A 23,941-nucleotide genomic window follows, 5' to 3' on the forward strand; every position below is an offset into this window, starting at 1 on the left:
TAGACGTAAAGTAATCGATAGAACGTGCAATCAGTCAGCAACGGACCCCCTTTAATATTTTTTTTTTTATGCAAAACATTACGAGAGTGTGGCACTCTCTCTACATTACATATATATTGTTTTGTGATACTTTGCTATTTATATACAGGTTTGCAAATGCCAAATATTAAATAAAGTATATCGAATCAATGAATCTCTTTATGTCACTGCGTAATGTAACACATTTCAGGAATTTGTACCTAATGTAAACTGGGCGTTATTTACACAAAATATAATAATATAAAACAATTTATATATTTTTATCGAAAATAACACAAATAATTCACATTAAGCGGGCTATATAATCAGATTTAATTTATCATTTTCTGCATGGAAATGCATGTACGAAGTCAGGATTATGATAGTTATTTTCAATACGCCTGATGTGTTTGAACTTTCAAGTATGCCATTTGATTATAGACTTGCAGTGTTGAAGTTTTCTTGGAGTTAAGTATTTTTCTGTTATTTTACTTTTGCTTCTACAAAGGATGTAGAACAGTTACAGTATATACCATCAATTTACTATTAATCTTGTCTATAAAAATACAGCAATTATTAATAACTTTTTGAGACGCTTTTTAACTCTTTACAATCGAAAAAATGGTTTGGTTTTGATTTTCCTTAAGAGGTTTAGGCAGTGATTGGACCCACAATATAGGTCAACATAAAAAAAAACGACGTAATATATTATCAACATACCATATGTAGGAACCTGTCATAAAAAACCTGACAAGATGCATATCCTATGTATATGTACAAACACCATCAATTTAATTTAAAAGTTTAAGCTTTAAAAATGTAGTCCAATGCAATCAGCCGTATTAACCCTAAGTAGGCTAAGTGTGAGGCGGACTGTCGAAACGGACAAGTGTAAGTCCATATGTTGCCAGCATTATGAATAGGATCGTTATGTGTATGTCATGCAACATGAAACGATTTTGACAATAAGAAACGTTTGATTTCGGCAGACATGTTGGCTTGCAATATATCTTCTACAGACCCATTAACGTTGTAGCAAATATATTTTTTATCGTACATAGAACATGTTACTCACTCAATGCGAGGCACGGGATTAATATTCTCTATCCTTGTTGTTATCAGATACATGTAACCTGATAATTAAAAAAAGAAAATTCCCCATTTAGATAGGTGTACATGTCCGGTAACAATAGCAACATATTTTTTTATAAAATGTGTCTTTGCTTTCATTTATCGTCAATATATATGTAGTGTAATAATAGCACCATTGATCAGTCTATATTTAGGTCCTGATATCTATGATGAGTTTATTTGCAACCGCTGGGTCGATGCCACTGCTGGTGGAGATTTATTTCCCCGAGTGTATCACCAGCGCAGTAGTCAGAACTTCTGTGTTGACTTGAGTTATCATTGATATGTTCATAATGATAACTTAACTGTGAACAAAACTTTATTTTTTTGAAGAACTAAGGCGTTTCTACTTCAGAAATAGATTTCCTAAGCCGTATTTGGCATATCTTCGGAATTTTTGGTCCTCAATGCTCTTCAACTTCGTACTTTATTTGGCCTTTTAAACATTTTTTTATTCGAGCGTCACTGATGAGTCTTTTGTAGACGAAACACACATCTGGTGTAAATATAAAATGTATTATCGGTGGATGCATGTCTCGTTGTCTCATCCTATATCTTTTATAATCCTTCAATAATAGCTTCTCCGTTTAAGTTACTTGAATCCACAAAAATCTACTTTTGATTGTCTGAACATTTTATTACTGAAAGGTTAAGCTGCAAAAGACAGATTGTTTTATGACGGTAACATGCTGTAGAAGGTCTTTAATCAAATTAATATGATTTACTAAAACATGCACTATGCATTCGAGTGTTATGCGCATTATGAAAAAATGCCGAATGTCGTTATATAAATGATATCACACTTCGTTTTTCTTTTTGCTCGTAACAAGTATTTGTTGGAGTTTATATATCATTCGAGAATGTGGCCAGCCGTGATTTTTATACTTTGTGTAATTCATTCACATGTGCGTATTAATGTTCATTAATTAAAGTTTATGTAAGTGTTTATTTCCTTGCAGATGCCATTTGTTTACTTTATCTCTTATCTTGACTTATTTATGGAAGTCTGGGAATTGTCTGACCGCAACGTTAATAGTCTATCTTGTTTGATATAAGGCATGTCAATCTTAAGTAACTCCTCCCTTACTTTTCTAGGGTACATTAGAAATTTAGTTAAGTTGCAGTTGTAATTTTTATATGGATTAGATACACATGTTTATTTTTATGCAATATTTTTATTTTGTAATTATTTAAAATGGCTTCAAAGAAACGAAAATCCGCTAATGTTGTAAATTCAAATGATTCTAGCAAAAAATCAAAAGAGGAATTAATAGCAGAACTAATTGTGATTGGAGTTAATGCTCCTGCTTCATTTAGCCAAAAACAATTACAAGCTTTGTTACACTCTAATCGTCAACCTATGCCTGCTGCTAATGTGCAAACAAATGATGACACAGAAGTAGTCAATGATATCATATCAGAGAACACTATTCGTGAACTATCGGCCAATGTTAAATCGTTGACCGAAACAGTTAAAAGTCAAGGAGAAATTCTTAAAACAGTAGTGGATCTTCAAAAGAATGCTACCGGGAATGATGTATCGCATACTGGTACTCAAATTCAATCGTCATCTCAATTTATCGAAACACAGGGATATAGTGCTTCCGGGAAAGTGTCTGCTGGTATGTTTCCGCACATACAAACAGTGTCACAAATCCAGCGACAAAATATTAAAGAAGGCAAGTACATTAATTTAGTTTCTTTGCTTATTCCTGTAAATGAAAATCAAAGTGATACACAGCAAATAGAGGCAGATGGATCTATTCTCCTTCTTAAGCCAAAAGATCATCGCCTGCAGCGTGACCTATCTATCCAAGAATATATAGAGGCATTTAACATTTACAAAAACATTGTGTGCGAATTCGAAGATCGTCGGGTAGAACTTGACATGTTTTTGCAAGATGTCATAGAAATGGCAACGAAGTTCAAAGGTAACATTTTCTATGAATACCATAAGGCCTTCGCAAAGAAAGTTGCGGCAATTAAATTAACAAAAGGTTTGACCGTTGACTGGTCAATCAGAGATGAGAAACTGTATTCTTCAGTTTGCTTAGGGAGAGCTATCAATACATGTGGCGTATGTGGAAGTTCATTGCATAGCACTGAAATGTGTTATTTATCCGATACATCACAGGGCAAAAACAACCATTCCCAACAAAAGCGCAATCCTACAACACCGTATTCTAAACCACAATCAGCCGATATTGACCAGTACGGAAGACCAAAGCTATTCCACAAAGGGAGAGAAATCTGCAACTATTATCTCGCTGGTAATTGCTACAGGGGATCCGCGTGCCGCTATGTATTACTTTTACACTAGATTAGCATTTGGGTGTCGTTCCAGTCCTAAAATTTTTGACAATTTATCTATCGCTATGTGTTGGATTTTACACAATAATTATGGAATTAATACAGTTCTACATCTACTAGATGATTTCTTAACAATCGACAGACCGTCAGCAAATGCCGACGCTACTATGAAAACTTTAGTTTCCGTGTTTGCTTCACTTGAAATTCCGATCGCAAAACATAAAACTTTAGGACCGGTAACATGCATCGAATACTTAGGTATAATATTGGACACTATTCGTATGGAAGCTAGATTACCCGAAAATAAATTATGTCGAATTAAGGAATACCTATTGTTTTTCCTCAATCGCAAAACATGTACAAAACGTGAGATGTTAAGTTTATTGGGTCATTTAAATTTTGCTATGAGAGTCATTATTCCTGGGAGATCGTTTGTATCTTATCTACTTAACATAGCTCACTCTGTTAAAGAACTTCATCACCATGTCACTTTAAATTCTAGTTGTAGAAATGATTTATCACTCTAAGACATAAGCCCGGATTTCCTAATATTTTTCTATAAATTTATCTAACCATGTTATCAGTATCAGTTAGATATAAATATGTGGACACACTTTCTTAGTGATTCACTAATTATAACCAGATGTTGATCACAAAATGATAAGCTATAAATTTATATTTCTCTGTATCTTTCCTCCTAGCTTCATTGTATTTCTGAACAATAAATTTGAAAAGAAAAAAAAAATATCCTAAAGAAAAAATATATATCAAAAATAATAATATGCATAATATGCATGTTTAGTTTATTGCGATGTAATGGACAACTTTCCCTGCATTTATATGAAATAATTTTGTTCCTCAACTTTTATTCTATATTAAATAACTTTGATTTCTTTCAAAATGATGTGAAATCAGGGAAAATAAAAAAATTACCATAAACGATTAGCCTAACTTTGAAAAATGATCTGGTCTATGCCATAAATATTGGCTAAAAGACAAATTTTTTAGCCCTCCCCCTTTTATCTAAATCTGGTATTCTTCTAAGTTTTCTCTCAATTTCGATTAAATTCACGTTTTTTCTATACTATATCACAATAAACATGCCAAATTAAATTGTATTTGCTACTTGCTTTTAATTCTAAGTTAACTTTACACAGCTAGAAATTAACAGTAAAAAACTCCAGACTTTTTTAAAAAGGGGGAGGGCTTTAAAAACTCCTTGTCTTTAATTACTATGATCTATGCATGATAGAGCCATATTCCAAAATTAACAATGATTTCCAAAATTCAAGTGTAACTAGAGGCTGTCAGAGTGACGGCAAACCAGATTTCCTGCAGAGGTTGAAAGCGAAACAGCCGAGCAAGTATGGACACAACATTTAAGCTTAAAACAACTCTTAATTTTGATTGAATATTTGACACAGCATAGGTTTGTGACACAAAATAAATGTGGTCAAAAGAACTGATTTTTATTAAAAAAAAAAATCAATTTGATTACCAGAAAACGAAAAAATCAATTAAACCTCCAGATGACAATCCCCCTTTTTTCATCAAAACAATAGAATGTGTTAATCAATGTGTTCTCTTCTTTTCTATCATACCCATAATTGTTTGACAACATCAGATTTATGTCATCTTTTTTTTTTAAACGTGTGTAACATTTGCTACTGTGCCAAACAGTTAACGATATTACATACTATAAATTACAATAAAAACTTAATCACTTTAAATAGTTTTCTGTTTTTATTTCAACTTCCAGTCGTTATATAAGAACATCTGAAGTTGACATTCGTCAAGCTCTTTCGAAAATGTGTAAATAATTACGATTCAAACTTTGTTAGAACGGAAATTAGTGATTCGTTATTATAATTTTTTATTTTTTGTTTTGTATTTAAGTAGACTATCGATTTCTGCTTATTTTTGTAAAGTTTGCTCTAATTAGTCGAAAACATATAAATAAGTAACAATATTCAATTTGGCACAACCACTGTCTCGGAATAATTTTGGGGATACTCAATGCGTTAAAAGGGCAGCATGTGTAGCATTTCGTTTGGGCAATGTAATAATGAATTTCATCCATTCTTTACTTGTCACAAAATTATTATCTGAGTTCTCAGGCAGCCCTGAATAAAATGGATAACTAGGCAGCCCTCTCGTCGGGTGAACGAATCATTTGTTTGTCCATTTGACAGTTCTTTTGGATACATGTTTTAGTGTGCAAATGGTTTTTTCACTCGAGGTTATCCGTCTCAGGTTGCAAAGTGAGCCCATACCCTCTAAGCATGGGCTGGGCCAGCGCTCAACATGCAGGTATTAAAATTAATTAAATAAACTAAAAGAGTGGGTATACTTGAGTTACACATGTTTGACATGGGATGGGCCAGCGCTCAACATGTCACTCGTAGAGAGGTATTTTGAAGTAACATATAATTGTTCTTTGAATTATGCTTCGGGCTCTTGTAAATACTCTCTTTTAAAAGGCTCGCTTTGCTATTAGGTTCACATTGTTTGAGGTTTCATTCAATACTCTACGAGTTATGTTTCTGTTTGATGTATACTAAAGTGGCTCGTGACTTTCTCCTTAAAGTATATGGTGAAAGTTATTTGAAGTCACGGTACCACATCTACACTCTGTCGTCAAGTGCAAGTGCCGCGATAGATGCTCGAATAATGTGAATTTAATTGAGATATGTATTTTATTTTTTATTTTTTAAATACATATCAATTGCTAGCATGTTGCCCGTAACGCCAATTTTATATTTTGTATTTTTTATTATATTATGTTTTTATTACTTTTGTATATATATTATGTCTTGAATACAAGCCTGTGTAATTATATATAATAAATATTAGTCATTCTTAATTTATTTGATTACTTTAACTTAGGTGGCAATTTGCTATACTTCATCAGTCGTTCTAATTCTGCATCTATGACAGATCTTATCTGTACCGTTACACACATTTAAATCTTAAACAGCTGGAGAAAGTTCATCACTCGTTCAAATCTTTACCAATAGAAACACGGCTCATAAATGCGTATTAATGTTCATTAATTAAAGTTTATGTAAGTGTTTATTTCCTTGCAGATGCCATTTGTTTACTTTATCTCTTATCTTGACTTATTTATGGAAGTCTGGGAATTGTCTGACCGCAATGTTAATAGTCTATCTTGTTTGATATAAGGCATGTCAATCTTAAGTAACTCCTCCCTTACTTTTCTAGGGTACATTAGAAATTTAGTTAAGTTGCAGTTGTAATTTTTATATGGATTAGATACACATGTTTATTTTTATGCAATATTTTTATTTTGTAATTATTTACCCTCCATCCGCCCCTTACACCTCCGAGATTGTGGTTTGTGCTTTGGCAACATGTGCAGCAATTCGTTTGGGCAATGTAATAATGAATTTCATCCATTCTTTACTTGTCACAAAATTATTATCTGAGTTCTCAGGCAGCCCTGAATAAAATGGATAACTAGGCAGCCCTCTCGTCGGGTGAACGAATCATTTGTTTGTCCATTTGACAGTTCTTTTGGATACATGTTTTAGTGTGCAAATGGTTTTTTTCACTCGAGGTTATCCGTCTCAGTTTGCAAAGTGAGCCCATACCCTCTAAGCATGGGCTGGGCCAGCGCTCAACATGCAGGTATTAAAATTAATTAATATACTCTGTCGTCAAGTGCAAGTGCCGCGATAGATGCTCGAATAATGTGAATTTAATTGAGATATGTATTTTATTTTTTATTTTTTAAATACATATCAATTGCTAGCATGTTGCCCGTAACGCCAATTTTATATTTTGTATTTTTTATTATATTATGTTTTTATTACTTTTGTATATATATTATGTCTTGAATACAAGCCTGTGTAATTATATATAATAAATATTAGTCATTCTTAATTTATTTGATTACTTTAACTTAGGTGGCAATTTGCTATACTTCATCAGTCGTTCTAATTCTGCATCTATGACAGATCTTATCTGTACCGTTACACACATTTAAATCTTAAACAGCTGGAGAAAGTTCATCACTCGTTCAAATCTTTACCAATAGAAACACGGCTCATAAATAAGCTATATAAATACTTATATCTGTTTTTAAACGTAATGTTCTCCATTTATTACTGCACTTACTTATTTTTATTTAGATCATTACTTTGTATAATATGAGATATTGTGTTCATGTAACAATATATAATTATGTACGTATCAAATCAACATATCTACAAAACAAAATGTATTGATTTACAAGTATATACTGATGCGTTCTTTTTAAAACTTTCGTTTGTATCGTATACCATGAAAATGGAACATATTTTGATTGTAAAATCATTTTTTTTTCGCAATACATTAACTTCTCCTTCTCCTTTATATTTTTTTTATGAATTCACTTTTCGCAAACGCAAGACTTGTTCTACATACTAAGGTTTGTTCTTATTTAAGGAATAGTAAGCCTTAGTCGTTTTTGTCACAACTGTTTTGAACTTTTGGTCATCAATGCTTTTCAACTTTGTACTTGTTTGGCTTTCTTTACTATTTTGATCTAAAAGTCTCTGGTGAGCCCTATGTAGATAAAACGCAAGTATGGTGTATTTAATTAAAGAACTACTTTACAAATGAATCATAAAAATAAACACAAAATCATTGTTATTGACATTGTTTGAAACCTGATATAAGTGTGTCTTATTAGATCATATTAGCAAACACACAACACATTTTGTCTTATATAAACAGTCACCAATACACAATATAAAGAAATCATGGTCTGGATTAAATAAGAAAAGGAAAATGAAAATAAATGTATTTTCCGGAGGCCGTTAGAAATCTCATGAAATCAGACAATCGTTTGAAATTATCTCTTTTTAGTGCATACGTTGATCCACCAAAACGTGTTAGCACTGCTTTTAAATATTTATGATAATTATCCTTAAAAATGTATCAATTGAATATTCATGTTTAACTATTGAAAGCAGCAACAATAAAAGTACATTTCAGATTTTGATACTGATCATAACGCACTTTTATAAGATATAGGATTTATCGAATATTATATGATATACTTTACTCCCTGTAACGATATTTTCTTATATGTTAGTGAGGTTCGTGTTATTTATTCTTTAGTTTTATATGTTGTATCATGTGTACTATTGTTTTTCTGTTTGTCTTTTTCATTTTTAGCCATGGCGTTGTCAGTTTGTTTTAGATTTATGAGTTTGACTGTCCCTTTAGTATCTGTTTTCCCTCTTTAAGTAGGTGGAACAATTGTGTATCATTTCGTTTGAAGGAAAACACATTTTTGTTTAGCTACGAACAGTCGTTTTTAAAATATAGACTACAAATATGTGTTTTTTTATCACTTGTCAAACATTTTACACATATCGTCCAGGGTGGCTATATTTTATAACAAAGAATTTGAAGTAATACAGTAACAATTTGGTTTTGGAAGATTTTTCGAAGATGTCGGCAGTCTTTACGCGGCAGAAAGGTTATTATTGTCTTACTCATGGCTTAAGTGATATCTTATCATGACAACAATAAAAAAATATTCTTAAATATATTCACATAAAACAATTATGATAGAAATATAATAATCTGACATGAACTATGTATGTTTTCTACTACTTTATTCTAGTTTACGTAAAAACACTTCAAGTATTCAGATTTTAACAACTTTAAAAATCAATATCGAATTGATTGTACAAAGTTAATTAGTTGATAAATATCGACAATGGAGAGGCGAAAGATGCCAGAGACATTCAAACTAATAGATCGTTAATAACCTGAAAACGCAACTGCTAAAAACAACAAACAGTCAAATAATAGTATACAATACACAACATAGAGAAAGAAAGACAAAAACAAATCATAAAAGAATGTGTGTGGTTGAAGGATTTCACATGTACTTAAACATTGTTAACATTGTATACAATCGGCTTCAAAATTAAGCTGTTAAACCAGACTTTTTGCATAGTCTTCCTACTATACAGAAAGTGTCCGACAAACATATTGAAGCTGAGTCCAGACTTGTTGAGAAATTGCATACACCTTTAGAAATTCAAAATCAAAATCTGAGCTGAACAATCGACATGTGATTCAATTTTTTAAATCTTTGAACCTACAAAATTTTAAATCTTATAAAATGAACATCATGAAATAGAGATATAGGACTATTATCATGAGTCAAATTGCTGCAATCTATAATTGTCAAACACATTTAGAGTAGACGGACGGAACACAAAAATGTGTCCATAGTACATGGATGCATTATACGCACTGTCATTTCCATGTTTAGTTGAACGCGAAAATGGGATAAAAACTCTAATATGGCAATAGATTTAGAAAGATTATAGCATGTGAAAAATGCTATCAGTTTAAAACTGATTGTACTTCAAATTCTTTAAGACCTACTTCCTCCAAAAACTTGAACCTGAAGCGGGACAGTCAGACGAACGAACGGACGAACAAACGGACGCACAGACTAAAACACATGATGCCCAAAAAATAGGCCGAAAAAATTGTCGATAAGGAAATACTGCTGCAAACATTGACTATTACAAACTATACCTTTAACTTTTCAGCATCAAGTAGTGTGCATTCACGTCTGAACCAGTAACAACTCAAATACAGATTTTCACCATCAGATCACCAGTGATGATGATCCAAGGCTAGAAACACATTTTGGGTATATACTTCGTCTAAAAAACAGCAGGACAATGCTAGATCCGTAAATTTGCGGAAGAACATTTTTTTTCTTCCCTTGCTTGGATGCGAGATCAGGCTTCTATTATATATTGGCACCAACTAGCCTTTAACTATGCCCGACACGCACTATATATAAACTACAATTATAATATTATTTTTACATTAACAAGAAAAAAAAACAGTACGCCTAGGATCTCAATCGTAAGTTGTACCTCAGCACAATATTCTAAGATCTTTAAACTGGAAACGAATAAACTGATATTATTGTGATAGCACATATGTACAATATAGTGTAAACTAAGATATCATATGATTGATTTTTGTTACGTACGTTGTTAAACAGTAATTTTATCTTTATTTATACAGTCAGCAATCGATCCACCATGCCCAAAGATTAAACAGACAGGAAAATGTCTCGGTTTACCCAAAACAGATAAATGTCAGACAAATAGTGACTGTAACCACGGTAAGATTACAATTTGAAATTTAAATAAAAGTATTAACCGTACAAACAACTCATTCTTCACGATATTATCACCACATTTAGTGATAACAACGCGTAGGGTTGGGTTGTTTGTATCCTGCTCGGTATACCAATATTATATTTTTTTTAAAAGTATTACATAAAAAAAACATTGAAGAAGCTTATACAAATGACTGAGAAAAAGGTTTCACGTTATCGTCCTTATCAAACCATCGGAAACTATCAAGAATAAGACGGATATAAAATACATGTATAATAAATTGTTTTACCAATTCAAACAAAGAACTCAAAATGCTGATTTTCAAGTTTCGTATTTGGAGTTTAGTGGTTTGTGTATATACGTATTGACAGTAATATTTAAGTTTTAATGGTTTGTGTATTAACAGTGATATTGGAGTTCTAGTGGTTTCTGTATTAACTGTGATATGGGAGTTCTAGTGGTTTGTGTATTGACAGTGATATTGGAGTTCTAGTGGTTTGTGTATTAACAGTGATATGGGAGTTCTAGTGGTTTGTGTATTGACAGTGATATTGGAGTTCTAGTGGTTTGTGTATTGACAGTGATATTGGAGTTCTAGTAGTTTGTGTATTGACAGTGATATTGGAGTTCTAGTGGTTTGTGTATTAACAGTGATATGGGAGTTCTAGTGGTTTGCGTATTGAGAGTAATATTGGAGTTCTAGTGGTTTGTGTATTGACAGTGATATTGGAGTTCTAGTGGTTTGTGTATTGACAGTGATATTGGAGTTCTAGTCGTTTGTGTATTGACAGTGATATTGGAGTTATAGCGGTTTGTGTATTGACAGTGATATTGGAGTTCTAGTGGTTTGTGTATTGACAGTGATATTGGAGTTCTAGTCGTTTGTGTATTGACAGTGATATTGGAGTTCTAGGGGTTTGTGTATTGACAGTGATATTGGAGTTCTAGGGGTTTGTGTATTGATAGTGATATGGGAGTTCTAGTGGTTTGTGTATTGACAGTAATATTGGAGTTCTAGTGGTTTGTGTATTACCAGTGATGTTGGAGTTCTAGTGGTTTGTGTATTGACAGTGATATTGGAGTTCTAGTGGTTTGTGTATTGACAGTGATATTGGAGTTCTAGTGGTTTGTGTATTGACAGTGATATTGGAGTTCTAGTAGTTTGTGTATTATCAGTGATGTTGGAGTTTTAGTGGTTTGTGTATTGACAGTAATATTGGAGTTCTAGTGGTTTTCGTTTTGACAGTGATATTGGAGTTCTAGTGGTTTGTGTATTAACAGTGATATGGGAGTTCTAGTGGTTTGTGTATTTAAAGTGATATTGGAGTTCTAGTAGTTTGTGTATTGACAGTGATATGGGAGTTCTAGTGGTTTGTGTATTGACAGTGATATGGGAGTTCTAGTGGTTTGTGTATTGACAGTGATATTGGAGTTCTAGTGGTTTGTGTATTGACAGTGATATTGGAGTTCTAGGGGTTTGTGTATTGACAGTGATATTGGAGTTCTAGTGGTTTGTGTATTGACAGTTATATTGGAGTTCTAGTGGTTTGTGAATTAACAGTGATATTGGAGTTCTAGTGGTTTGTGTATTGACAGTGATATTGGAGTTCTAGTGGTTTGTGTATTGACAGTGATATTGGAGTTCTAGTGGTTTGTGTATTGACAGTAATATGGGAGTTATAGTGGTTTGTGTATTGACAGTGATATTGGAGTTCTACTGGTGTGTGTATTGACAGTGATATGGGAGTTCTAGCCGTTTCTGTATTGACAGTGATATTGGAGTTCTAGGGGTTTGTGTATTGACAGTGATATTGGAGTTCTAGTGGTTTGTGTATTGACAATGATATTGGAGTTCTAGTGGATTGCGTATTGACAGTGATATTGGAGTTCTAGTGGTTTGTGTATTGACAGTGATATTGGAGTTCTAGTGGTTTGTGTATTGACAGTGATATTGGAGTTCTAGTGGTTTGTGTATTGACAGTGATATGGGAGTTCTAGTAGTTTGTGTATTAACAGTGATATGGGAGTTTTAGTGGTTTGTGTATTGACAGTGATATTGGAGTTCTAGTGGTTTGTATATTGACAGTGATATTGGAGTTCTAGTAGTTTGTGTATTGACAGTGATATTGGAGTTCTAGTGGTTTGTGTATTAACAGTGATATGGGAGTTCTAGTGGTTTGTGTATTGAGAGTAATATTGGAGTTCTAGTGGTTTGTGTATTGATAGTGATATGGGAGTTCTAGTGGTTTGTGTATTGACAGTAATATTGGAGTTCTAGTGGTTTGTGTATTACCAGTGATGTTGGAGTTCTAGTGGTTTCTGTATTGACAGTGATATTGGAGTTCTAGTGGTTTGTGTATTGACAGTGATATTGGAGTTCTAGTGGTTTGTGTATTGACAGTGATATTGGAGTTCTAGTAGTTTGTGTATTACCAGTGATGTTGGAGTTCTAGTGGTTTTTGTATTGACAGTAATATTGGAGTTCTAGTGGTTTTCGTATTGACAGTGATATTGGAGTTCTAGTGGTTTGTGTATTAACAGTGATATGGGAGTTCTAGTGGTTTGTGTATTGACAGTAATATGGGAGTTCTAGTGGTTTATGTATTGACAGTGATATTGGAGTTCTAGTGGTTTGTGTATTGACAGTGATATTGGAGTTCTAGTGGTTTGTGTATTGACAGTGATATTGGAGTTCTAGTGGTTTGTGTATTGACAGTGATATTGGAGTTCTACTGGTTTGTGTATTGACAGTGATATTGGAGTTATAGTGGTTTGTGTATTGACAGTGATATTGGAGTTATAGTGGTTTGTGTATTGACAGTGATATTGGAGTTCTACTGGTTTGTGTATTGACAGTGATATTGGAGTTCTAGGGGTTTGTGTATTGACAGTGATATTGGAGTTCTAGTGGTTTGTGTATTGACAGTGATATTGGAGTTCTAGTCGTTTGTGTATTGACAGTGATATTGGAGTTCTAGGGGTTTGTGTATTGACAGTGATATTGGAGTTCTAGTGGTTTGTGTATTGACAATGATATTGGAGTTCTAGTGGTTTGCGTATTGACAGTGATATTGGAGTTCTAGTGGTTTGTGTATTGACAGTGATATTGGAGTTCTACTGGTTTGTGTATTGACAGTGATATTGGAGTTCTAGGGGTTTGTGTATTGACAGTGATATTGGAGTTCTAGTGGTTTGTGTATTGACAGTGATATTGGAGTTCTAGTCGTTTGTGTATTGACAGTGATATTGGAGTTCTAGGGGTTTGTGTATTGACAGTGATATTGGAGTTCTAGTGGTTTGTGTATTGACAATGATATTGGAGTTCTAGTGGTTTGCGTATTGACAGTGATATTGGAGTTCTAGGGGTTTGTGTATTGACAGTGATATTGGAGTTCTAGTGGTTTGTGTATTGACAGTGATATGGGAGTTCTAGTGGTTTGTGTATTGACAGTGAAATTGGAGTTCTAGTGGTTTGTGTATTGACAGTGATATTGGAGTTCTAGTGGTTTGTGTATTGACAGTGATATGGGAGTTCTAGTAGTTTGTGTATTAACAGTGATATGGGAGTTTTAGTGGTTTGTGTATTGACAGTGATATTGGAGTTTTAGTGGTTTGTATATTGACAGTGATATTGGAGTTCTAGTAGTTTGTGTATTGACAGTGATATTGGAGTTCTAGTGGTTTGTGTATTAACAGTGATATGGGAGTTCTAGTGGTTTGTGTATTGAGAGTAATATTGGAGTTCTAGTGGTTTGTGTATTGATAGTGATATGGGAGTTCTAGTGGTTTGTGTATTGACAGTAATATTGGAGTTCTAGTGGTTTGTGTATTACCAGTGATGTTGGAGTTCTAGTGGTTTCTGTATTGACAGTGATATTGGAGTTCTAGTGGTTTGTGTATTGACAGTGATATTGGAGTTCTAGTGGTTTGTGTATTGACAGTGATATTGGAGTTCTAGTAGTTTGTGTATTACCAGTGATGTTGGAGTTCTAGTGGTTTGTGTATTGACAGTAATATTGGAGTTCTAGTGGTTTTCGTATTGACAGTGATATTGGATTTCTATTGGTTTGTGTATTAACAGTGATATGGGAGTTCTAGTGGTTTGTGTATTGACAGTAATATGGGAGTTCTAGTGGTTTGTGTATTGACAGTGATATTGGAGTTCTAGTGGTTTGTGTATTGACAGTGATATTGGAGTTCTAGTGGTTTGTGTATTGACAGTGATATGGGAGTTCTAGTGGTTTGTGTATTGACAGTGATATGGGAGTTCTAGTGGTTTGTGTATTGACAGTGATATTGGAGTTCTAGTGGTATGTGTATTGACAGTGATATTGGAGTTATAGTGGTTTGTGTATTGACAGTGATATTGGAGTTCTAGTGGTTTGTGTATTGACAGTGATATTGGAGTTCTACTGGTTTGTGAATTAACAGTGATATTGGAGTTCTAGTGGTTTGCGTATTGACAGTGATATTGGAGTTCTAGTGGTTTGTGAATTAACAGTGATATTGGAGTTCTAGTGGTTTGTGTATTGACAGTGATATTGGAGTTCTAGTAGTTTGTGTATTGACAGTGATATGGGAGTTATAGTGGTTTGTGTATTGACAGTGATATTGGAGTTCTAGTAGTTTGTGAATTAACAGTGATATTGGAGTTCTAGTGGTTTGTGAATTAACAGTGATATTGGAGTTCTAGTGGTTTGTGTATTGACAGTGATATTGGAGTTCTAGTAGTTTGTGTATTGACAGTGATATGGGAGTTATAGTGGTTTGTGTATTGACACTGATATTGGAGTTCTAGTGGTTTGTGAATTAACAGTGATATTGGAGTTCTAGTGGTTTGTGAATTAACAGTGATATTGGAGTTCTAGTGGTTTGTGTATTGACAGTGATATTGGAGTTCTAGTAGTTTGTGTATTGACAGTGATATGGGAGTTATAGTGGTTTGTGTATTGACAGTGATATTGGAGTTCTAGTGGTTTGTGTATTGACAGTGATATTGGAGTTCTAGCCGTTTGTGTATTGACAGTGATATTGGAGTTCTAGGGGTTTGTGTATTGACAGTGATATTGGAGTTCTAGTGGTTTGTGTATTGACAGTGATATTGGAGTTCTAGTGGTTTGTGTATTGACAGTGATATTGGAGTTCTAGTGGTTTGTGTATTAACATTGATATGGGAGTTCTAGTGGTTTGTGTATTGACAGTGATATTGGAGTTCTAGTGGTTTGTGTATTAACAGTGATATGGGAGTTCTAGTGGTTTGTGTATTGAAAGTGATATTGGAGTTCTAGTGGTGTGTGTATTGACAGTGATATGGGAGTTCTAGCGGTTTGTGTATTGACAGTGATATTGGAGTTCTAGTAGTTTGTGTATTGACAGTAATATGGGAGTTCTAGTGGTTTGTGTATTGACAGTGATATTGGAGTTCTAGTGGTTTGTGTATTGACAGTGATATTGGAGTTCTAGTAGTTTGTGTATTGACAGTAATATGGGAGTTCTAGTGGTTTGTGTATTGACAGTGATATTGGATATCTAGTGGTGTGTGTATTTACAGTGATATGGGAGTTCTAGCGGTTTGTGTATTGGCAGTGATATGGGAGTTCTAGTGGTTTGTGTATTGACAGTGATATTGGAGTTCTAGTAGTTTGTGTATTGACAGTAATATGGGAGTTCTAGTGGTTTGTGTATTGACAGTGATATTGGAGTTCTAGTGGTTTGTGTATTGACAGTGATATTGGAGTTCTAGTAGTTTGTGTATTGACAGTAATATGGGAGTTCTAGTGGTTTGTGTATTGACAGTGATATTGGATATCTAGTGGTGTGTGTATTTACAGTGATATGGGAGTTTTAGCGGTTTGTGTATTGGCAGTGATATGGGAGTTCTAGTGGTTTGTGTATTGACAGTGATATTGGAGTTCTAGTGGTTTGTGTATTGACAGTGATATTGGAGTTCTAGTAGTTTGTGTATTGACAGTAATATGGGAGTTCTAGTGGTTTGTGTATTGACAGTGATATTGGAGTTCTAGCCGTTTGTGTATTGACAGTGATATTGGAGTTCTAGTGGTTTGTGTATTGACAGTGATATTGGAGTTCTACTGGTTTGTGAATTAACAGTGATATTGGAGTTCTAGTGGTTTGCGTATTGACAGTGATATTGGAGTTCTAGTGGTTTGTGAATTAACAGTGATATTGGAGTTCTAGTGGTTTGTGTATTGACAGTGATATTGGAGTTCTAGTAGTTTGTGTATTGACAGTGATATGGGAGTTATAGTGGTTTGTGTATTGACAGTGATATTGGAGTTCTAGTAGTTTGTGAATTAACAGTGATATTGGAGTTCTAGTGGTTTGTGAATTAACAGTGATATTGGAGTTCTAGTGGTTTGTGTATTGACAGTGATATTGGAGTTCTAGTAGTTTGTGTATTGACAGTGATATGGGAGTTATAGTGGTTTGTGTATTGACACTGATATTGGAGTTCTAGTGGTTTGTGAATTAACAGTGATATTGGAGTTCTAGAGGTTTGTGAATTAACAGTGATATTGGAGTTCTAGTGGTTTGTGTATTGACAGTGATATTGGAGTTCTAGTAGTTTGTGTATTGACAGTGATATGGGAGTTATAGTGGTTTGTGTATTGACAGTGATATTGGAGTTCTAGTGGTTTGTGTATTGACAGTGATATTGGAGTTCTAGCCGTTTGTGTATTGACAGTGATATTGGAGTTCTAGGGGTTTGTGTATTGACAGTGATATTGGAGTTCTAGTGGTTTGTGTATTGACAGTGATATTGGAGTTCTAGTGGTTTGTGTATTGACAGTGATATTGGAGTTCTAGTGGTTTGTGTATTAACATTGATATGGGAGTTCTAGTGGTTTGTGTATTGACAGTGATATTGGAGTTCTAGTGGTTTGTGTATTAACAGTGATATGGGAGTTCTAGTGGTTTGTGTATTGAAAGTGATATTGGAGTTCTAGTGGTGTGTGTATTGACAGTGATATGGGAGTTCTAGCGGTTTGTGTATTGACAGTGATATTGGAGTTCTAGTAGTTTGTGTATTGACAGTAATATGGGAGTTCTAGTGGTTTGTGTATTGACAGTGATATTGGAGTTCTAGTGGTTTGTGTATTGACAGTGATATTGGAGTTCTAGTAGTTTGTGTATTGACAGTAATATGGGAGTTCTAGTGGTTTGTGTATTGACAGTGATATTGGATATCTAGTGGTGTGTGTATTTACAGTGATATGGGAGTTCTAGCGGTTTGTGTATTGGCAGTGATATGGGAGTTCTAGTGGTTTGTGTATTGACAGTGATATTGGAGTTCTAGTGGTGTGTGTATTGACAGTGATATGGGAGTTCTAGCGGTTTGTGTATTGACAGTGATATTGGAGTTCTAGGGGTTTGTGTATTGACAGTGATATTAGAGTTCTAGGGGTTTGTGTATTGACAGTGATATTGGAGTTTTAGTGGTTTGTGTATTGACAGTGATATTGGAGTTCTAGTGGTTTGCGTATTGACAGTGATATTGGAGTTCTAGTGGTTTGTGTATTGACAGTGATATTGGAGTTCTAGTGGTTTGTGTATTGACAGTGATATTGGAGTTCTAGTGGTTTGTGTATTGACAGTGATATTGGAGTTCTAGTAGTTTGTGTATTGACAGTGATATGGGAGTTCTAGTAGTTTGTGTAGTAACAGTGATATGGGAGTTTTAGTGGTTTGTGTATTGCCAGTAATATTGGAGTTCTAGTAGTTTGTGTATTGACAGTGATATGGGAGTTCTAGTGGTTTGTGTATTGACAGTAATATGGAAGTTCTAGTGGTTTGTGCATTGACAGTGATAAGGGAGTTCTAGTGGTTTGTGTATTGATAGTGATATTGGAGTTCTAGTGGTTTGTGTATTGACAGTGATAATGGAGTTCTAGTGGGTTGTGTATTGACAGTGATATTGGAGTTGTAGTGGTTTGTGTATTGACAGTGATATTGGAGTTCTAGTGGTTTGTGTATTGACAGTTATATTGGAGTTCTAGGGGTTTGTGTATTGACAGTGATATTGGAGTTCTAGGGGTTTGTGTATTAACAGTGATATGGGAGTTCTAGTGGTTTGTGTATTGACAGTGATATTGGAGTTCTAGTGGTTTGTGTATTGACAGTGATTTTGGAGTTCTAGTAGTTTGTGTATTGACAGTAATATGGGAGTTCTAGTGGTGTGTGTATTGACAGTGATATTGGAGTTCTAGTGGTGTGTGTATTGACAGTGATATGGGAGTTCTAGTGGTTTGTGTATTGACAGTGATATTGGAGTTCTAGTGGTTTGTGTATTGACAGTGATATTGGAGTTCTAGGGGTTTGTGTATTGACAGTGATATTGGAGTTCTAGTGGTTTGTGTATTGACAGTGATATTTGAGTTCTAGTGGTTTGTGTATTAACAGTGATATGGGAGTTCTAGTGGTTTGTGTATTGACAGTGATATTGGAGTTCTAGTGGTTTGTGTATTGACAGTGATTTTGGAGTTCTAGTAGTTTGTGTATTGACAGTAATATGGGAGTTCTAGTGGTTTGTGTATTGACAGTGATATTGGAGTTCTAGTGGTGTGTGTATTGACAGTGATATGGGAGTTCTAGCGGTTTGTGTATTGACAGTGATATTGGAATTCTAGTAGTTTGTGTATTGACAGTAATATGGGAGTTCTAGTGGTTTGTGTATTGACAGTGATATTGGAGTTCTACTGGTTTGTGTATTGACAGTGATATTGGAGTTCTAGTAGTTTGTGTATTGACAGTAATATGGGAGTTCTAGTGGTTTGTGTATTGACAGTGATATTGGAGTTCTAGTGGTGTGTGTATTGACAGTGATATGGGAGTTCTAGCGGTTTGTGTATTGGCAGTGATATGGGAGTTCTAGTGGTTTGTGTATTGACAGTGATATTGGAGTTCTAGTGGTGTGTGTATTGACAGTGATATGGGAGTTCTAGCGGTTTGTGTATTGACAGTGATATTGGAGTTCTAGGGGTTTGTGTATTGACAGTGATATTGGAGTTCTAGGGGTTTGTGTATTGACAGTGATATTGGAGTTCTAGTGGTTTGTGTATTGACAGTGATATTGGAGTTCTAGTGGTTTGCGTATTGACAGTGATATTGGAGTTCTAGTGGTTTGTGTATTGACAGTGATATTGGAGTTCTAGTGGTTTGTGTATTGACAGTGATATTGGAGTTCTAGTAGTTTGTGTATTGACAGTGATATGGGAGTTCTAGTAGTTTGTGTAGTAACAGTGATATGGGAGTTTTAGTGGTTTGTGTATTGCCAGTAATATTGGAGTTCTAGTAGTTTGTGTATTGACAGTGATATGGGAGTTCTAGTGGTTTGTGTATTGACAGTAATATGGGAGTTCTAGTGGTTTGTGCATTGACAGTGATAAGGGAGTTCTAGTGGTTTGTGTATTGACAGTGATATTGGAGTTCTAGTGGTTTGTGTATTGACAGTGATATGGGAGTTTAAGTGGTTTGTGTATTGACAGTGATATTGGAGTTCTAGTGGTTTGTGTATTACCAGTGATGTTTGAGTGTAATGGTTTGTGTATTGCCAGTGATATTGGAGTTCTAGTGGTTTTTGTATTACCAGTGATGTTTGAGTGTAATGGTTTGTGTATTGCCAGTGATATTGGAGTTCTAGTGGTTTGTGTATTACCAGTGATGTTTGAGTGTAATGGTTTGTGTATTGCCAGTGATATTGGAGTTCTAGTGGTTTATGTATTACCAGTGATGTTTGAGTGTAATGGTTTGTGTATTGCCAGTGATATTGGAGTTCTAGTGGTTTGTGTATTACCAGTGATGTTTGAGTGTAATGGTTTGTGTATTGCCAGTGATATTGGAGTTCTTGTGGTTTGTGTATTACCAGTGATGTTTGAGTGTAATGGTTTGTGTATTGACAGTAATATTGGAGTTCTAGTGGTTTTCGTATTGAAGTTCTAGTGGTTTGTGTATTAACAGTGATATGGGAGTTCTAGTGGTTTGTGTATTGACAGTGATATTGGAGTTCTAGTGGTTTGTGTATTGACAGTGATATTGGAGTTCTAGTGGTTTGTGTATTACCAGTGATGTTTGAGTGTAATGGTTTGTGTATTGCCAGTGATATTGGAGTTCTAGTGGTTTGTGTATTACCAGTGATGTTTGAGTGTAGTGGTTTGTGTATTGCCAGTGATATTGGGGTTTTAGTGGTTTGTTTATTGACAGTGATAACACCTAACCAATGTAACGTTTATATAAAAAAAAACAGAATCAAGATGAAGTTGTGATATGAGTGATTATGAGAAAACTTTCCATCAAAGTCACAGTTTGAAAAAGTAAACCATTACAGGCCAAAGTACGGTCTCCAACACGGGGCGTTGGCTCAAACCGAACAAGCCTCAAAAAATTACTAGTGTAAACTAATCAAACTAAAAAACGAATCTATAATATCTATTGAAACAGTAGTTTAAATTCACAACATATATATCATTTAGTCTACATTCCGGTTTTGTCTCTTTATGACAATTCTGACAAATGTTTTGGTTATATATCTATAGCAATACCTATTAGACCCTGTTATATGAGTTCGTATTTGACATATCCGCCCTATAATACAGGATGAATTAGTGCAATTAATTAATATGGAGAAAAAAAATGTGCATGTATCAAGTTATCAAGGCAATAAATTATGACTTCATTATGACACCTTTTGTAAAATTTCGTGATTTTGCTTGCTTTTGTCAAATTGTTAAATAAATGTCATTATGATATATTTCTATTATGAATTTCTATATACGTTGAACCACAAACGTCAAAATCATTCAATCGCGTAGTGGAATTATCTATTTTTGGATTCTCATAAATTCTACCTATAACTTTTAGACTAGTTTAAATCTCGGTCTATTTCTGTAATTTGTTCTTACATACTTTTGATTTTTTAACCCTGTATGCTTACATTGCCTATGTAAATTTTAAAACTGTTTGTATGCACATTGAACGACAAATTTATGTGACGTATGCAAATTTTATGACGTCAGACACTCAAGTCAATCCATGTGTTCGTAGATAGATGTTTTTATGTTCTGTTAAATTGTCCCTTTTAAAATTGTTATGCGATGATGACTGATGTACCCATATTTTTACTATTTTATTAATTGTGACTGTTTATTTAACGCATCATGTAAATATAACGGAATTTGATGAGACTGTTATTAAAGAGAGAGGGTTAGTGCTATAGAACCAGGTTTAATCCGCCATTTTCTACATTTGAAAATGCCTGTACCAAGTCAGGAATATGACAGTTCTTGTCTATTCGTTTTAAATGCGTTTTGTTATTTGATTTTGCCATGTGATAATGGACTTTCCGTATTGATTTTCCTCTGAGTTCAGCATTTTTGTGATTTTACTTTTTAAGACTCAAAAAGAACGTGCACACCCAAGAACAAACTTGAAATTGGATGATATTATGTCAATAGTTATAATAAAGTTTCTGTTAAATTTTTTTGTTATTTCTTAGCTGCGCTTGATGTTTTCTCAACTGAAATAAAGATAAATATTCTGTATTTGTCATCATTTGTGAAAATAGCACATATTATGACGTAATTGGGACGTCATCAGATAAAAATCATTATGTTTTTCATTTCTATTGTTGACCCTGTGCATTTATAAACATTATTTGTCAATTTGATATAGTCCTTAATTCCCCTTCTCATTTCAATTACATTTGAATGCAGTAATCTTATCTTTACTTTTAACAGTAAGCAATCAATTCACTGCCGTCATTTTTTGCCAATGATAATGGAGAAATAGCCAATATGAAAATGGGGGAAAATTTACATGTTTAAGTGTGTATAACACAGTTAATGACTGCAATTTTCACAGCCAAATTAACTTTCATTATTTTTAACATTGTCATATAGAAAATAAATTCAATAAACATTTTGTTTATCAGCAATAAGCAACATCAAATTCTAATCAATCAGTATTTGAACTATAAATAGGTATTCCTTCGATTCTGTAATATTCTATTGTTTCGTGTTGGTTTTATATTTTCTAGACTCGATGTGCTGCCCTAGAGAATGTTGAAAAGAATGTATAAGTAAAGTTTGTTTGGGTAACAAAAAATAAAAAATGTAAGATTTATTGTCTCATTCGTTTTGAATTTTTTATGACAAGCTAAAAATGTATTACAACATTAAAATCGAAATGCATAGTTTATCTCCTAATGTGACTTACACAATATAACTTATCGCCAAAAACATACAGTCGGTTAAACGTTGATCCTTCTTAGTTTTCTGTTTTGTGTTTTGTTTTTAATTGTTTGTCTGTTTTAATTTAAGCCATTAAGTGTAATGTTTAAAAACGAATCACTCACTTAGGAACCAAATTATATTTCTTTAAATACAGAAAACACTCGTGAATTTACTAAAAACGTTTGCTGTTCTAGTGATAACCTAATTTGTGTAAATCGTGAGAAAAAAAAAGTTGTCCGTTGATGTACTGACCAGATAAAACGGACGCGTATCGAATGCATAACGGACACACAACAGATATGCAACGTACAAAATCCGAAACATAACGGACAGAACGGATGTCGGACGTACATCAAACGGACGAGTAACGCATAAAACGTGCACCTAATTAAAGCGTACCGGATAAAACGGATGAACTAATGAACCTTTAAAAATTTAATTGTCATTTCTGACGCGAAAATTTTCATTGACAGTTATCCGTTTCAGATCCGTTCATCATCCGTTTTATCCGTTAAACGTCAGGTAGAAGCCCGTTTCCCATTCGTTCAACATCCGTTTTATCCGTTAGGCGTCCGTTACACGTCCGTTAGAAGTCCGTTGGTGAACTTATCTGTCGACCTCCAACGGATATAAAACGGACACGTAACGGATATAAAACGAAAACGAAACGGACGAGTACAGTACAAAACGGACGTCTACTGGACGTTCAACGGACATTTCATCCGTTGGACTTCCGTTCAAAGTTTTGTAAATGCTCAAAATTTTCCATCGGACAAAACGGACGTCGACGGATAAAACGTACTCTTAACGGACTTGCAACGGATATGGACGGGCGGGGTAAAAACGGACATGAACGGATTGAGAGAAAACATTCGTTATGCATACGTTCGAGCTATCCGTTAAAGTGTGATCGAGGCTTTAGGCATCCGTTCGAGCTATCCGTTAAGGTAATACTGAGACCTTAGGCATCCGTTCGAGCTATCTGTTCAGATGTGACCGAGGCTTAAAGATATCCCTTTTTTAATTATGATTTCAGACAGTAAAGCGTAAATACGGACTATGTCC

The 23,941-nt window shown here is 34.2% G+C and overlaps 1 long non-coding RNA gene across 1 annotated transcript; it reads left to right on the plus strand.

The window, feature by feature from the left end:
- Positions 1-1,918: 1,918 nt before the first annotated feature.
- LOC139495090 (uncharacterized) lies at positions 1,919-22,719 on the plus strand. The gene is made up of 3 exons (XR_011657256.1): positions 1,919-2,054; positions 10,531-10,630; positions 22,681-22,719. It is a non-coding gene; the product is annotated as an uncharacterized lncRNA (long non-coding RNA).
- Positions 22,720-23,941: the final 1,222 nt, after the last annotated feature.

This window comes from Mytilus edulis, chromosome 11 (genome assembly GCF_963676685.1).
Source record: "Mytilus edulis chromosome 11, xbMytEdul2.2, whole genome shotgun sequence".
NCBI classification, from domain to species: domain Eukaryota; kingdom Metazoa; phylum Mollusca; class Bivalvia; order Mytilida; family Mytilidae; genus Mytilus; species Mytilus edulis.